Source organism: Aethalodelphis obliquidens, unplaced genomic scaffold, assembly GCF_003676395.1.
Source record: "Aethalodelphis obliquidens isolate GAN/ISIS:26980383/991018 unplaced genomic scaffold, ASM367639v1 scaffold8, whole genome shotgun sequence".
NCBI classification, from domain to species: Eukaryota; Metazoa; Chordata; class Mammalia; order Artiodactyla; family Delphinidae; genus Aethalodelphis; species Aethalodelphis obliquidens.
The window spans coordinates 16,961,181-16,977,563 of NW_020837952.1; the positions used below are offsets into that span (position 1 = coordinate 16,961,181).

At 39.5% G+C, this 16,383-nt stretch overlaps 1 protein-coding gene across 2 annotated transcripts in view; it reads left to right on the forward strand.

Moving 5' to 3' along the window:
• Positions 1-3,193: 3,193 nt before the first annotated feature.
• The window catches only part of RAP1B (RAP1B, member of RAS oncogene family), a 45,697-nt gene continuing 32,507 nt past the window's right edge, over positions 3,194-16,383 (forward strand). Inside the window, exons 1-2 of one of the 2 annotated variants that reach the window (XM_027106968.1) lie at positions 3,270-3,405; positions 10,317-10,485. The gene's annotated coding sequence lies outside the window, so the exon portion shown is untranslated. Of the gene's footprint in view, positions 3,406-10,316; positions 10,486-16,383 lie in introns of both variants that reach the window. The other variant, XM_027106967.1, reaches the window with a different exon arrangement.

Below are 16,383 nucleotides of genomic sequence, written 5' to 3' on the forward strand. Positions count from 1 at the left end.
GAGGTTATATATCCCCACGTTGCAGATGAGAAAACTATGCCTCGACACGATTAAGGAATTTGTGCAAGACTATGCAGCTAATAAGCAGTGGAGCTGAACTCTGACTCTCGTGTTGTCCACTATTCCACAGTACCTTAGGAACAGAAAATTCAACAATGCCTGTTATATGAAAACCACCATACCAAACATGAGAAATATTTATCCTTATCTTATGGACTTTATCTCCTAGTACCAGTAGGACCTGCTACATAATTTGAGGGACCTAGGGCAAAATGAAAATGCAGACCTCTTGTTGAAAAATCATTAAAAATTTCAAGATGGTGCCATCAGAGCATGAAAAGGATCATGGGGACTTTCTAAGCACAGGGCCCTGTCACATGCCCCCGAAGCTGGCCCTGAGTACAAAAGGGCAAACAATGACAGCCTGTTTTTGTTACAGACATGAGCTAGGATAGTTTTCACATGTTTAATGATTTTTTTTTAAAAGAAGATTTGTGAAACATGAAAATTACATGAAATTCAAATTAGTGTCCATAAATAAAGTTTTATTAGAATACAGCCACACTCATTCTTTATGTATCCTATGGTTGTTTTTGCACAACAAAGGATTGAGTAGTTGTACCAAAGACCATCTGGCCCACAAAGCCTTAAATATTTACTATCTGGCTTTACAGAAAAAGTTTGCAAGCCCTTGTTCTAGTAGGAGGGTAGAAAACAAGTGACAAAAAAAGAGAGCAATAGTGTTATGGGGATTCAATAGAGGAGAGCCCACATTAAATTGGAAATATCAGAAAAGGTGCTCTTTCTTGGAGAAAGTAAATGGACCTTGAATAACGGGCAGAGGTGGGAAGGGGCATTCCAGACAGAGGAAATCACCTCTGCACACCAGAGAAGTGGGAAAGCACTATGTCTGGGCAAGATGAGAAGTCTACCTGACCGTAAGGCATTTTTTAAGTGAAAGGGAAAAATAAGATACAAGGATTTTTAACTTCAGTAGGGCAGGGGAGTAAATGAATGCTCTTTGGCAAAGAGAGTGACTTGGTCAGTATGCTTTAAGATAATTCATCTGGCAACAATGTGTAGAATGGATCACAGCAGAAACAGACAGGAGGCCACAGGCAAGGTAGGAAGGTTCACCTGAAGTCCAGGAGTTGAGAAGTAATGCCAACCCAAACAAGTGTGGTCTCAGTAGAAATGAATTGCTATCTAATAGATGTGCCAATTGACTGATGGTTTCAGGAAAGGCAGAAAAAGGAGTATCAGGATTGAAGACTGGGTCATTTAAAAGATGGCGATACAGTTAACAAAAGGAGAAGAAACTGGTTTGGTGACAAAGGTGATGAGTTCAGTTTGCACACATGACCTGTTCAAGTTGCCAGTGGAATATCCTGGTGAAGTTTCCAAGGGGATAGGAACGAGGAGCTCAAACCCATAAGTGAGTTCGGTGCTTAAGAGATGTACAGTCTGGCATTCTCTGCATAGAGATAATAGCTTAATACGAGTGAAACGATTTCCAGTGTAACAGAAGAAAACAAATGTATTTTTAATCTATTTTACATATTCTCTCAAATTCTAAATAATCCTAGCTCCAATCTTCTGAAACTGACTCTTTCTGGGGAAAAAAGAAAATCAGTTGCACAAAGGTCAAAGAGTTAAAAAGAGAGAGAGAGAGAAAAGAAAAAACAGTATACCCAGGTAACATTTTCTCCCATGAACTCAGTTTCAGGCTTTCAGACTTCTCAAAGTTTCATGCAATAATTGAAAAGTTAGTAAAGTCAATTTATTTGAAATTCATTCATTCAGAATTTACAATATTTCCTACAGACTGCTCTGACACGTGCCTTTGAAATTCCCATCAAAAAACGGTTTTTCTAAGGAAACAGAAATTACCAAAATATTCAACATATTCAGTTAACCTAAATCGTGAAACACCTAGAAAGCACTTATACAGAAAACTTAGGATAATTATAGTTCATTCTTATCTATTCCTTTAGTTTTCAATTACTAGTATTCTTAAAAGGAGTGAAATTAATCATATTTTTTGCTCATCTTCCAAATTCATAAAAGTTCATAAAAATTTATTTCAAGAATGCCTGATACGGCTTCCCTGGTGGCACAGTGGTTGAGAGTCCACCTGCCGATGCAGGGGACATGGGTTCGTGCCCCGGTCCGGGAAGATCCCACATGCCGCGGAGAGGCTGGGCCCGTGAGCCATGGCCGCTGAGCCTGCGCGTCCGGAGCCTGTGCTCCGCAACAGGAGAGGCCATAACAGTGAGAGGCCCGCGTACAGCAAAAAAAAAAAAAAAAAAGAATGCCTTATAACACAGGGCCCAGTTAAACTCTGAACTAAGCAAAAATTAGCCTTTAATGACCCCCCAACCCCTACTTTTCCCTGCATATTTGCCCATCTTTGAATATTTTTGCTCTCTCTTTGAATATTTTTGCCCATCAAAACCCAGTTTTCATAAAAAAGCTAATATCTTGTATAAAGGGTAGTCGTATTTTAGTCTTTTCTCTAATAATGGTAAATTCCACTGTTAAGTTCCCACCCTTTTTGAAACAAGGCATTTGGAACAGAAAGTCCTTTCTGTTGCCCAGTAGTTACATCATAGACCACCTATGGGTAACCCTTTAAAGTACTCTAGTCACGCATTTAAATGTGCGATTTATTTTACTCATATAAATAGTTGATTTAGGTACAAAGTTGTTTGGAATCTTGGATTAGTTAACTGAGTTTGACAGAATAATTTGCAACGAGTTGTCCTGGGTGAAGACGCTTGACAATTCACGAGAAACCACTTCAAGAATGAAAAAGACTGTGCCCTATTCAAGGCACCCTCACGGGAGCTCTAGGTGTGGAAATTGAGCGCTGTTACTTCTCCAGCCACTTTCCCCAGCACAAAGGAGTACGGGAGCACCAAATGTTTGGTGGCGTTGGTGACTGAATTACAGTTTGCATGAAAGGCACCTTTTGAATTCGTACGGTTTTTAAGCTCTTCGCACCGTTGTAACCCGCTAGGATTTGGGAAGCCGAGGGAAGGCCGAAGAGGCAGTAAGAGGGAGAGAAAAACACCGCCGGTGAAACGCCACGAAGAGCGCCGCGCGCTCCCGGTTTGCGCTGCGGGGACGCGGAAGGCCCCGCCCCTCGGCTCCCCTCGCCCCTCCCCTAGGCCCCGCCCCTTCCCGGCCGCGCACCCGCGCGCCCCGCCCGCGGGCGGAAGCGAGAGCGAGGCTGAACGCTTGACGTCAAGGCGACACCGCCAAACCTCGCCCAGAGTCAGGCGTGTAAGCCAGCCGGAGCGGCGGCGGCGGCGGTAGCGGCAGGACCGCCGTGGCGCCGGTAGCAGCGACCCGGAGGGAGCGCGAAGCGACGCTGGCTGCGGGGACCCGGTGACAGCGTGAGAGGTTCGCAGAGTGCGTGCGTGGCCGCTGAGGGGAGCGGCGGCGGTGGCCGCGCGGGGCGGGGGCCGGGCGCCGGCAGAGGGGAGCGGGTGGGGTGCGGCGCGGGCCGGGCGGGGCGCGCGCGCGGCGGTCAGGGGGCCGGGGCGGCGGCGACGGCGGCCTCAGAGCGCGGCAGGTGGTGCGAGGGCTCGGGCCCGGCCGGCGAGTGCGCTGCCTCCCAGGCCGGCGGGCATGAGCCGCCGCCGCCGCGGGGGAACAGCGCGCTTTGCGGAAGGGGTCAAATGTCTGAAATATGGCGGAGGAAGTGAGAGCCCGAGGACCCCCCCCACCCCCACCCGCCTGCTCTCTCCTGTCCGCGGCCGCCGCAGCCTCTCCGGCTGCCCGCGGTCCCCCGCCGGCTCCCCGTAAGACTCGTCCCCCCTGCCCCGGAGCCCCCTCGCCGGCCGCCTCTTTTCCTCCCGGGTGTGAGTGGAAGTTAGAACGGAAACCAGAAAGTTATCCTTTGAGGAGACCCAGCTTCCCCCAGTCCCGAGCTGGGGCGAGGAGCGTTCGGGGGAAACCACTCCCCGGCGTCCTGCGGGCTCGAGCCTGACAGGGAAAAAGTTTGCCTGAAACGGGGCTGGTTTGCTCCATTTGTTGCGGGAAGTGGCAGGAGGAAGGCAGCGGAGGGAGCCCCACCTAGTCTGGCAGCGGCCACCGCGTAGAGAAAAACTGTTAAAGGGGCCTTTCCCTTCGTCAGCAAGAGGAAATCTCTTTCTCTTACAGAGGGAGAGAAAATCCAGGAAGTTTGTCTTCTCTTTTTCGCCATCTCGATGTGTGTAATCCTAACGTTGACTGTCAGCGCCGTGAATCTTATTTAAAACTACCCCCAGTGAATCGGGCCATCCGAATATTTCTTGTGGAAAAAAGAAAAAAACCTGATGGCTTTTGGAGAAAAGATCATTCTTGCTGAGTTTAAGCAGACGATTTTCTTCCCCTTCTCCTGATCCCCCACCCCCTTTTATTAGTTCAGAACAACATTTTTGCCCTGCAGCTCTTGTGTGAACATAAGCAGTTCTGTGTTACAGTAACGGGAAATCACATTTTTAACGGGGTAGAAAGTTGACGCTAAATGAAGATTGTGATTTTAATATTTTAAAATTAATTCAACCTGATTGGATTTTTGTTTTGCTAGTAGCACAGCATCTAATATATAAATATCTAAAATATAATTTATCATGCTTATAAAACTTAAAGCTTCCAACTCGTAAATTCACTTTTTAACCCTCTTTTTTGTAATTAGAATGCTATTTGGACTTGTTCAACAAAACCTTAGCTTAGCAAGAAGTAACATAAAAAGGGTAGACGTTCATTTAACTTAAGGCTGGTATTACTCCTAAAAGCTGACCCTTGAATTGTGTTTGAGTCATATGGAGTCATGGGACTTTTTAAGGGCCGGAAAGGGCTATTTAGATCATCCAGTCCCACCCTCTGATTTTACGGAGGAGGAAACTGAGGCCTGGAAAAGATAAGATAACTAGTCAGTGGTCCTGCTGACTTGTAGGACAGTAACGTACCATAATAGAGAACCTGGAGGGAAATATATGACATTTTTATAGTGAATTACATTTTACAGAGAATGGTCGTCCCATCATACCCCAAAAAAGGTGAGTACGTTAGTCAAACAGTGTAGAATCATTTGGGTAGTTTCATTACCAGGTTTTAAGAGAGGAAGTTGATATCAGAATGGTGAATTAACTTTAAGGACACAGAGCCCTGAATGATAGTCTTATTTGAGCCCATCCATGCTTTTGATCTCTGCACTACGGGAAAGTAGTTTCACTTGCATTTTCTTTTTGTCATTCATAATAAATTGTGAAGCTCCCTTATCTGAAGAAGCCGGAAAGTAAGTCTTTGAAACACGTGTATCCAGTTTGGTTTTAATGTGCCAAGTATGGGAATACAACTGAAGAACCCAATAATAAACTGGCTTAATTTTAAACTTTGGTATGGGTTCATGAAAATGATTGCTCTTTCTGCCCCTTCCCACCCTCCCCCACCCTATGAAAGTCATCTCTCTTCCTTTCTATGACAAGCGTCACTTCCTACCTCCTGTTATCATTATATGTGTTTTTTCTTATCCCACTAAATTATAGACTCCATGGACAGGATGTGTTCTTTGCACAGAGACAATACCAGTTTGTTAAATGTAAACACCATGAGGGTAGGGACTTGGTCCATTTTATTTTCTACTGTATCTTAGTTACTAGAACCTTGCCTGTGCACATAGTAAGTGTTTAGCACTTAGATTTAGGGATTAACTGTAATAAACATTTAAAGAGATGATATTTGAAGAGAACTTTGTCTTCCTTCAAAAAGAAACATTTCCACATTGGTTTTGGAACCATTTTAAGTTTACAAATTGATTTCGATTTTATCCTCAAAACAGTCCTTTACTGTGGAATTTCAGTATTTTCTCTTAGCTGTGTAAAGGGAAAGTGAGCCCCCATGGTAAGGAGCCACCATGTAAGGAGGGTCTAGCGAGGTGTGATAGGGAATTCATCATAAAAAACTTTGATCCATGTACAGTAGGATCTTACAGGTGTATCTTCCAATATAATTCAAGATTGGTAGAAGACCTATGCAGAGATTGATAACATAGTAACTAATTATACATGTTGTATTAAATATAAAGTCTAAGATTTGAATGAGAAACTGTCCATGGTCAGTTTTCTTTGACTTCTGTTGTAGGTATTTGATCAATATTTATTAAGGCAGTGAAATTAAATAGGGAAACTGGATCTCATACAAATAGGATTTGACTGATTTTGCAAAGGTGTCGTTTATTTTTCTTCCAAAAGTGTAAGTAGGGAGTTTTATTATTGAATATCAAGGTCTTACTGGTATGCATGTGTCGTCATTTTCCCAAAGGCTCAAAATAATGTGTTTCTGTGTTATGTATTGGTAAAGAAGGGGTGGGTATTGATCTGTAGTGTTTAGATTTGACTGGCACCAGGAATAGTTTAGTATTTATGAACTGAATATTCAAAAGCTGTCTTTTGTATTATGGCAGTAATGTCACATGTTCAGTCTATAGAAAATCTTGATGAAGATTGATCTTAAACTCTGTAAGACCATATAGGGTTGTGACTGAATTTATGCCTTGATTTTTCTTCCCCCTCCTATAATTTTTGAGACCCTTAGAGTCAGAGATTAGGCTGAAGTTTTTACAGTTACCCTTTTCAAATTGGATTTCTTTTAGAAAAAGTTAAGAAACAGATATTTTGGCTGATGCAATGATTCATTGTTAACACTGGATAGATTTTTCAGCAAGCAGGAGGTCTGTACTGTGGCTTACCCTTGTGCTGAAAGCCTGATGTTTTTCAGTGTTAAGATATTTTGCAATAGTACTTAAAGGTACTAATTACCATTTGAGAACTTAAGTCTTTTCATTTATTAGTCCTTTGGAAATGTTATGAACACAATGGAAGCATTAGGTACAAGGAATAGGATGAATTTATCTATTTGCAGTAAAGACTGGCTTGCTGTATAATCTCTTGTACTTTGTTTGAACCTAGTTGATCACTGGATTCTAAGACCAATCCCTTTAGTCATAGAATTTGTATTTTAGAGAAGAAAGACTATCAGGAACTTTTGTGCTGCCTTCAAAAAATTAAAATCGCTTCTTAAAATACACCACTAACAAAAAGAAATACCACTTCTCCATACTTCCTAACACTGGTGCGTTTATTCCCAATGTTAGTCAAATTAAGGCTACAACAGCAACTGATTATTATCTCAGTAGCGATTTATGAAGAATTTTTCTTTGCATCAATAGTGGATCAAAATTTGTAAACAGTTTCCAAGGAACCTTAAAACTTATAAAAGAAAGAAATGAATATTTGGGGAATTCCCTGGTGGTCCAGTGGTTAGGACTCCACACTTTCACCGCAGAGGGCCAAGGGTTCAATCCCTGGTCAGAGAACTAAGATCCCACAAGCCGCGCGGCGGCCAAAAAATAAAAAATAAAAAATTACAACATAGATTGCAGAATTTCCATTTGGTTTTTACTATACAGAACAATATTCTGGAGTATTACCACACTTAAAATTATATATGAGGTGCTCAGGTACTAGAAATGTGTTCACTTTTAAATTAATCTTAGTCTAACTATACAGAATAATTATCTAACGTTCTGATTTTGAATTTTATATTGGGCTGGTTCCTAACGCTTAACTCTTGTAGTTATGCTGTTTTGTAATTTTGTAGTTGTATGTGTGTGCGTATGTATGTATGTATTTATTTATTTCAGTGAGACATTTTAAATTTAAGCTGGATTCTGATCCCATGAGATAACTTGCTAGGTAATCTTTTCTAGTGGTGGGGATAGAATGTTTTTAACTGTTGTACAGGCAGACTAAAGATGTTAAAGGAAGAGAGCATCCATTAAAAGTAGTTATACGTAATTTTGAACATTTTCAGTTATTGACTTCTTGGAATCATCACTTCTGCTACATCATGGAGCTTCTTGCTGAGTTTTTCAGTAGTTGCCTTGAATATTTATTTCAGTAAATATGTACTTTTAATTAAATAGTTTTCTCTCCTCTATTTAAAACTTAGCATTTTGTTAAGTAAGTTTATTTTGAAAATATACAGTGAACTAATTGCCCCATTGGTGGATCACCTTTACCTGTTGCTTTCCTCCTCTTTGCCTTGTGGGAAGGGCACAAAGATGAAAGAAAATCTGTTTGTCCATTTAATAACAGTTTTTGGCAAAAGCTTCTAGAAAGGAAATGGAAAATGTTATGCAAAATTCTAATTATCTGAGTTTTCTATAATTTATCCTTCTTATTAGAATATATTTTTCAAGTCACTGTATTCTATAAAAAGGGGGGGGAGTTTCTAAAAGTTCTTAGTTACTGGGAATGAAGACTATAAATATAAGCTCTTTTTGTTTAATTAATAGTTTGTAGGTGTCAAAGTGGTGTGCATATCGCATCCAACTGTTACCTACGTGTTGTTAGATTGCAGTGAGACTACATTATGCTAACATAGTTATAGCTGTTGCTTCTAAGATTTATAAGTTATCATTAAGCTCCTCAGTAACTATAGCAAAACTTGGGAATTCCTCAGGAACTTTGAATTCTGTACTGTACAGATAATAACAAGGGATAGTAATGAGGTATATAAACGTGCATCTGTTATTCTGCTCTTGAAATTGTTGAACTTGAGATTTTGCACTAAAGTGTTTTGAATACAGAAAAGTATAATGAAGAAAATAAGTATTGCTTGTAATCATACCAGTGCAGTGAGTTTTTAGGCAAAGTTTGTAAGCTTTCCAAACCTCTTTGCTTCCTCAGTGGGAAAGATGACGTATAAAGCTTCTGTTCACCTGTAGCATCGCTAGTGCCAATTGAAGTTGATTAGATTGCTTAATTTTTAAGATTCCTATTAAGGTATGAATGAGAAGTAAGGAAGAATAATTGTGATTGTGACCAAATAAATTGTGTAGCTCAGTGGTTTTTAAAGTATGGTTCAAGGAATCCTGGGGATTGCCTAGACATTTTGAGGGAGTCTACAAGTACAGAACTGTTTACAATAATACTGAGATGTCCTTTGCCTTTTCTCTGTGTTGACATCTATACCAATGTACAAAAGCAAAGGTGGGTAAAACTTTTGACATCTAAGAACAAATCAGGTGAGAGTACCTCCCTGTATTAGCAGTCATGGTACATATCCTTCAGTGCCATGCACTCACAGTTTAAAAAAAAGTCTAAATGCACTTGATGAAGAAGTAAAAAGAAAATTATCAGATCTCAACTTTGTACATATCATTTTAATGTACTGTGACAAAATAGGAAGTATGCTTAAAACGCTTTTTCTGCTGTCATACTGAAATATGGTTGCCTCTAGGGAAAGCATTTGTGTGATTTTTGAGTTGCAAGCTGAATTAGCCACTTTTTTCATGAACACCATTTTTACTTGAAAGAATGCTTGACAAACTGAAGAAGTCTTTCAGACTTGGGTATTAGACTGACATTTTCTCAAGAAGCGAACCTGGATCTTTAAAAGGAAAAGATTGACAGTATTTACGGGCAATGATAAAGTTCTGGTTTTCAAGGGAAAATTAGAATTTTGGAAGATTTTTCCGATGATATTGGTGATGTTAATGGACATGATTTTTAAAATAATGTATAATGAAATATGTCAATATTTGAAGATCCACATGACTCTGTAAGCCAATATTTTCCAAGTCACCAGTGCATGATATTATAAGATCACGCAAGGATAAGAAACAAAGTTCTAGCTAGACCAATGGATCATTTTTTTTTAAATTTATTTATTTTTGGCTGCGTTGGGTCTCCGTTGCTGCGCACGGGCTTTCTTTAGTTGCGGCGAGTGGGGGCTCCTCTTCATTGCGGTGCATGAGCTTCCCATTGTGGTGGCTTCTCTCTTGTTGCAGAGCAGAGGCTCTAGTAGGCGCGTGGGCTTCAGTAGTGGCTTAGTGGCTCTGCGGCATGTGGGATCTTCCCGGACCAGGACTCGAACTTGTGTCCCCTGCACTGGCAGGTGGATTCTTAACCACTTCACCACCAGGGAAGCCCCCAAGACCAGTGGGTCTTAATGTGAATGTAGAGTTTATTGATAAGGTTACCCATTCCAATATATTTCAGCCAATTGAGTTTTGGTATAGTATCAAAGGAGAATATCCACATTTATCTGAAAGGCCATTAAAATATTCCCAAATGTCTGGTTATTATTTACTTTTTTGTGTGTATTACTCATTTTTCCATGCTTTGCAGTATATTGAACATATTTTTGTTGGAGGAGTAGAGAAGAATAGGAACCATAGATAAATGTGAGGCAGTGTTTTCATGTGCTTTATCTTAGAATCTCATTAATATATAATCATTTTAAGTTTAATTTCTTTGCAGTTTTTTCCATTGAGCAGTCCATTCAACTTGCTGCGCTGCGCGGCTTGTGGGATCTTAGTTCCCCAACCAGGGATTGAACCCAGGCCCTGGCAGTGAAAGCACCAAGTTCTAACTACTGGACCGCCAGGGAATTCCCCCCATTCAACTTTGGATTGCAGTAGGAGATTAGGTAATTGTTATTTTTTAAGTCAATTTTTGGTTTTAATACTTGTTTTGTACGTCTGATTACTCAACCATAGATAGGTTGCTTATATGTTCAAGTTTTGACATAACCCTAAACAGATTTTTAATAGTTGACTTTCACAATTTTAGGATATGTAGTAGCTTTCATGTAGTAAAGCTATGTACTTTTTCCCACTTCTAGTTTAATCATGTGTCCTTGACCTGAGAATTTGATGTCCTTGACCTGAGAATTTGATGTTGTCTAGATACTTTTCCAAAACAAATGAGAATGTTTTTACCTTCTGGGAGAAAGTTTTTTCTTTTTCATGTTTATTTAAGAATAATTGTAGCAATCCTTGTTAAACAACTCTTTTCATAAAAGTCATGTCTTAGGACCATTCCAAATTTTAAAGGATTTTTAGGACAACCTGCATTTGGTTCAAGTAACAAGTTTCAGGTTATGAAAGAAGTAAGATACATAAGTTGTAGTTTGTAGTTGTAGTTTGCACCCAGTTTCTTGGAAATTTAGTGCCAGTTATTTCCCTAGGAATAATAAAATGGGTGTGAATAAAGAGAGTATTGAGTCTGAACACCACTGTTTGTAAGAACAGGGTTGGCATCAGAGAAAGAGAAAGATTCGGAGTGGTTTAGGGAAGAAATAAGTGTAAAAAACTAGCTTCAGGATAGCTTCAGGGAATAAGCCCTATAGAATTCCTGCCCCCGTGAGCTAATCCCACAGTAGGGGGTGTTCATTTAATAGGAAGCTTTAGTTCTCCCTATATTAAATAATTAACTGGTCAGCTGTTCTGAATTAGGGAACATACTGAGATCATATTTTATGTCCTGGACATCCAAATTAGTCACAAAGTTGCCACTCACTATTGCTTATATAGTTTAAGTTGCTAGCTGAAAAATATTTGAAATTCCCTGTATTTTAGGTTTTTTATACTTAAGTTTTTTTTTCCTCCAAGAGCCTTGTCACCTTACTTGATCTTCGTTGAACAAAGAGAATACAGGATTTGCAAGCTTTTAAGGACGGAAGAGCATTTATAAAAGTTTTCTATTGTTTCCATGAAAGTGATGATGGTGATAATAGTGAAGAGGTGGAAGGGCAGGAAGTAGAACAGAAAAGAGTGAAGATGGTGATTAAGAGGTTCTCTGTCTAATGAGCAGGGCTGCTGTTACTGCTATTCACTTTAGAGTTCTGGTTGAGCAAAAATGATAAACTCCACTTTGAAAAGCACTTACGGTGCTTTAGTGATTGATACGTCTTGTCCACCAGTGGGTCCTATGTAGAGGATAAATTGATATTTTCTATCAGTTAGAGATTATGGTATTAGAGTAGAAGTTTCATAATTATGCAGTGTGAGTTGAGAGTACTTTTGCTCTTTTTACTCCCAACAGGCCCTTATGCACTTTTCTCTGAACCTTCAGGTGCTCGGATTGGACACTTACTTATTTCACTTTTTCTCATAAGTTTTAACTGATTCCATTGAGCATGAGGGCTAAACTGAGAAATGATGTGCTAGTTTTGCTTTTTTGTTTGTTTGTTTGTTTTAGAATATGCTGCATTTATTTTTTGATGTGGACCACTTTTAAAGTCTTTATTGAATTTGTTACAATATTGCTTCTGTTTTATGTTTTGGTTTTTTGGCCCCGAGGCATGTGGGATCTTAGCTCCCCCACCAGGGATCGAATCTGCACCCCCTGCATTAGAGGCAAATTCTTAACCACTGGACCGCTAGGGAAGTCCTGATGTGCTAGTTTTGAGTAGTTTGATTCTACCCTGTTTAAGTAGCATGGTTTAGTAGTGGTAACTTTGACCTGCGTGATCTAGGCTTCAGTTCCCTCTGGCACAGGCCATGAAGCCTAGAACAAGTTAACTCCTCTCTTAGAACTTATCTTTATGTAGACAAAGTTTGATTAACAGTTAAGGTATTTTTGAGCTCTAAAATGCTGTGTTGCTGTGATATCACCCTTGTTAAAGCCGCAGTCATCTTTGCCTGGACTCCTACAGGAACTTTCTAACTTGTTGTCATTCCTCAGTCTTCACCCAGAAGACAAAGTCATCCTTTAAAAATGTAAACCAGATCATGTAATACCCTCCAGTCCCAATTTCCTACCCCAGTGGCTTAAAATAAAAACCAGGTCCAGTTCTTGCTTACTTCACAACTTTATCTTCTTTCCATTGCTCACTAAGCTCCAGCCATACTGGACTTCTTTCTGATCTTGACCCCACCAGCCCTTTACCACCTTTTGAGTTTTTGGTGCTTACAACTGCTTTCTGTCTGTCATGCTCTTTCTTCAGCTGTCCGCAGTTCTGCCTTAGTCTGAACCTTACATCTCAGTTCAGATGTCTCATCTGCAGAGAAGTTTTTCCTGATCACCTTATATGAAGGACTATCCCCTCTTTATTACCTTCACAGTTCTTACCAAATAATTATATTTATTTATTCATCTATCCTCTCTTCCCCTCGAAAATGTTTCAATAGAGAAGAAACACCATGTCACTTTTCCAACACAGTCTCAAATGGTAATTGGCACACATAGTAAGTGCTCAAATTTGTTTTATTTTAATTGGAAGAATACATGAAGAGTTCAGTGGTTTGTCCTTATTAATTCCCATCATAGGCTACTTCTTACACTAATTTTTTTAAGTGTTACATTTATTTCCAACTATAATCCCTCATTACTTAGGGCATCTGTCTTTTGAGGAGTCGTTCATCTGACTGCCTATAATTGGAGCTGGTTGATCTCAGTTGCTGTATGTTATGATTAAATTGAGTAGTTATGCACAAAAGGTTCTTAGCAAAGACATGAAAGTTTAATCATCATGAAATGTAAATAGTTCAAAATAATAATACCCAAATGAGTGATATAGATGAGTGCTTATAGAATCAAAGGAAGAAGTGAAAACCTTTAGGCTTTCGTAGTCCAAGAAGACATTAAAAATGAGGTGGGGGCTTCCCTGGTGGCGCAGTGGTTGAGAGTGTGCCTGCTAATGCAGGGGACACGGGTTCGAGCCCTGGTCTGGGAGTATCCCATATGCCACGGAGCAACTGGGCCTGTGAGCCACAACTACTGAGCCTGCGCGTCTGGAACCTGTGCTCCACAGCAAGAGAGGCCCCAATAGTGAGAGGCCCACGCACCGTGATGAAGAGTGGCCCCCGCTTGCCACAACTAGAGAAAGCCCTCGCACAGAAACGAAGACCCAACACAGCCCAAAATAAATAAATTAATTAATTAATTAAAAAAAAATGAGGTGGGATCTGTACATGATATTAAAAGGGTACGTAAGTTTTAGACTAACAGTGAATCAGGGTAGACAACAATTTAGAAATTGAAAAGTGCAGAGTATGTTTAAGAGAGTATTTTGCTCTAGTAGATGTTTGTGAAATGGATTATAGGTCTGTAATACCTTACCTATATAACCCTTGGTGCCAGGTATTTTGGAATTCAGAACTTTTTGGAAAGATTTATTTTGCATATTAGTAAGAGTAATCAAGCACTTAATATTTCTAAAGTGAAATATGAATAGTTACACTTAATGGGATAAATAAAAACTAAATAGCCGCACAGCAGTGCTTGGGTGAAGTTTTGCTGTGAAAAAAATTTATGTTGGGTCAGGTTTTGCCGCTAAATTAAACTTGCAGATTTCAGAGATTTTCTGATTTCAGAATTTCTGTGAGAAGTGGGTCTGAAATAGTTGGAAAGGCTTTACTCTTTATTACTTTGTGTCTTTGGGGAGGACATCAAGGTCTGAAAATGTTAGTTTGAGGCAATTAGCTTAGAAACAGTTTCTGCCAAGGAATTTTTGACACAGACTCAGGGTGGAAGGCACTACTGAGGGTGATGAGTCTTTACAGGTATGGGAGAACCACCTAATTCCTTAGAGTCCGGTTAAATGTTTGGAAGTAGTGGAGATTCATCAGTGTATATAGGTGCCTGGAAAATAGTAAATGTTAAAAAAAAGTGTAATGCTTGAGAGCTCATATTTTAGATGCGATTTCTTCTTTATCAGTTTTTAAAGTCTTAAACCCTGCAGTTTGTGTCCCAATTGATAGATTTGTAAGAATTACATAATACATATAATTGTGAGGTAAGAGCACAAGAGAAGGTTAGAATAGGAATACTGTAGGACTAATGTAATCTGTTTTAACATCCTTGATGGAATCACTTGGTATTGACAAGGAAAGAAGTAAATATCTGAAGATGCTACTTTGAAACTCAGGATTGATTATAAGAAGTGCCTGCTAGCTTTCTGTGTTTTCCCCACTGCTCTCCTTATTCTTGCAACCTAATTAACACCCAGATTCAGTCCTCATTGTCTTTATCCATTCATTTGGTGTATATTAATGTCCAAGAATGAAGACATGTGTGTGCTATTTTTGTATATTGACTTGTATCTTATAGAATTGCCAAGATAGGCATGTTTCAAAACTACTTCATAAAAAATAAAAGTGCTTACTGACCTAATAATTATGCAAGTAAGTGGAATAATGTATGGAAAAGCCAAATGTAAGCATTATTTATGGCTTACAAAGTGTGGCGTGCCTTTTATTTTTCTAAGTGGTCTTTATTATACTGGGTACTAAATGCCTCTTTGAATAAACTGAAGAGGCTAGAGTATAAAAGGAAGAACTGTTACATTAGTCTAAAACAACTTTATAAGACAGCTAGCTGCACAAGCCGGTGTGGGCATTAACTAGCATAAACTGCTGCTTAGATTAAGATGTTAAAATTATTAGCGAAAACTATGAGAAGTACCTGTGCTTCCACTGTTTTTTGTTAGTTGGTTAATTTTTCTCCTCTGAACTTGTGGCACATTTACTAGGGGATTTTCCATTAGGAATGTCCTGGTCTTGAAATTTCATTTAGAATGTAATGCAGATTATAAACCCACAATCTGAAATTATGGCATTCTTATTATGGCTTCAAATGCATTTGGGGGCAGTCATATTAAGCTTTGTCTTAATCTTAGGAAGGTAACAGTAAAATGAAATAAAAAAATTGTAGTCATTTGTTCCTTCTCTCATGAAAGACTAATTCTGTTTATTTCTGAATTCAACCTTGTGTTGAAATAGACTGTAAAATTGTTTAAAAAATGTTCCCCCATCCTTGTGGAGGGCGGTGTATTATAAAATCTGAGTATCTATGTTAAAAGAAATATTTGTGGCATTCTTCCAGTCATAAAAGTGGGTGTGGTTTGTTCTGGAGTCCTTACCCTTAACTTGAATTCTGGTCTGTCTGCTGGTAGTAAAGAGCCTCACTTTGATTTCTTAAAATGCATGAAAGCACATATTTTCCCTAACTAATGGGGATATCTCTGTGGTTGATGTAATCATCTCATTCTGCAACCTATTCAGCAAACATTATTGAGCACCTTCGGTGTAAGTGTTACATTCTGGAATCACAAATTCAGGAGACTTGGAGAAAATGTGGCTTCACTAGGAACAGAGTAAAACATCTGGTTAACCTTCTTAACCCTTTGCAGTGGTGTTGTCCTTTTTTTCTGTGACATGTGGAAGCTAAGATGTTAAGAGTGGATTATTTAAATGACTGAGGATTATTTAAAATACTGATTTCTGGAGACCTGAGGAACACAGAGACCCTCCTTTTCTGTGCTAAATTAGGGGACACTTACTTGGAATCAAAGAAGACTAATAATATGAGCTCTGATAGACCCTGATCTTTCTTTGGTAGGATATAGGTCTTAGGGTCTTAAGGAGGAAGGGAGGTGTTAAGAGTCTTCCAGAGGTGCTTTTTAAAACTTACACACACACACACACACACACACTCCCACTCCCTACAATAATCACAGAAACCACTGCTCTAATGTCACTTTAATTTCTCCCAGGCTTCTGGGTCTTCAGATTTAAATTTGATCTGACCTTGAGACATCGCC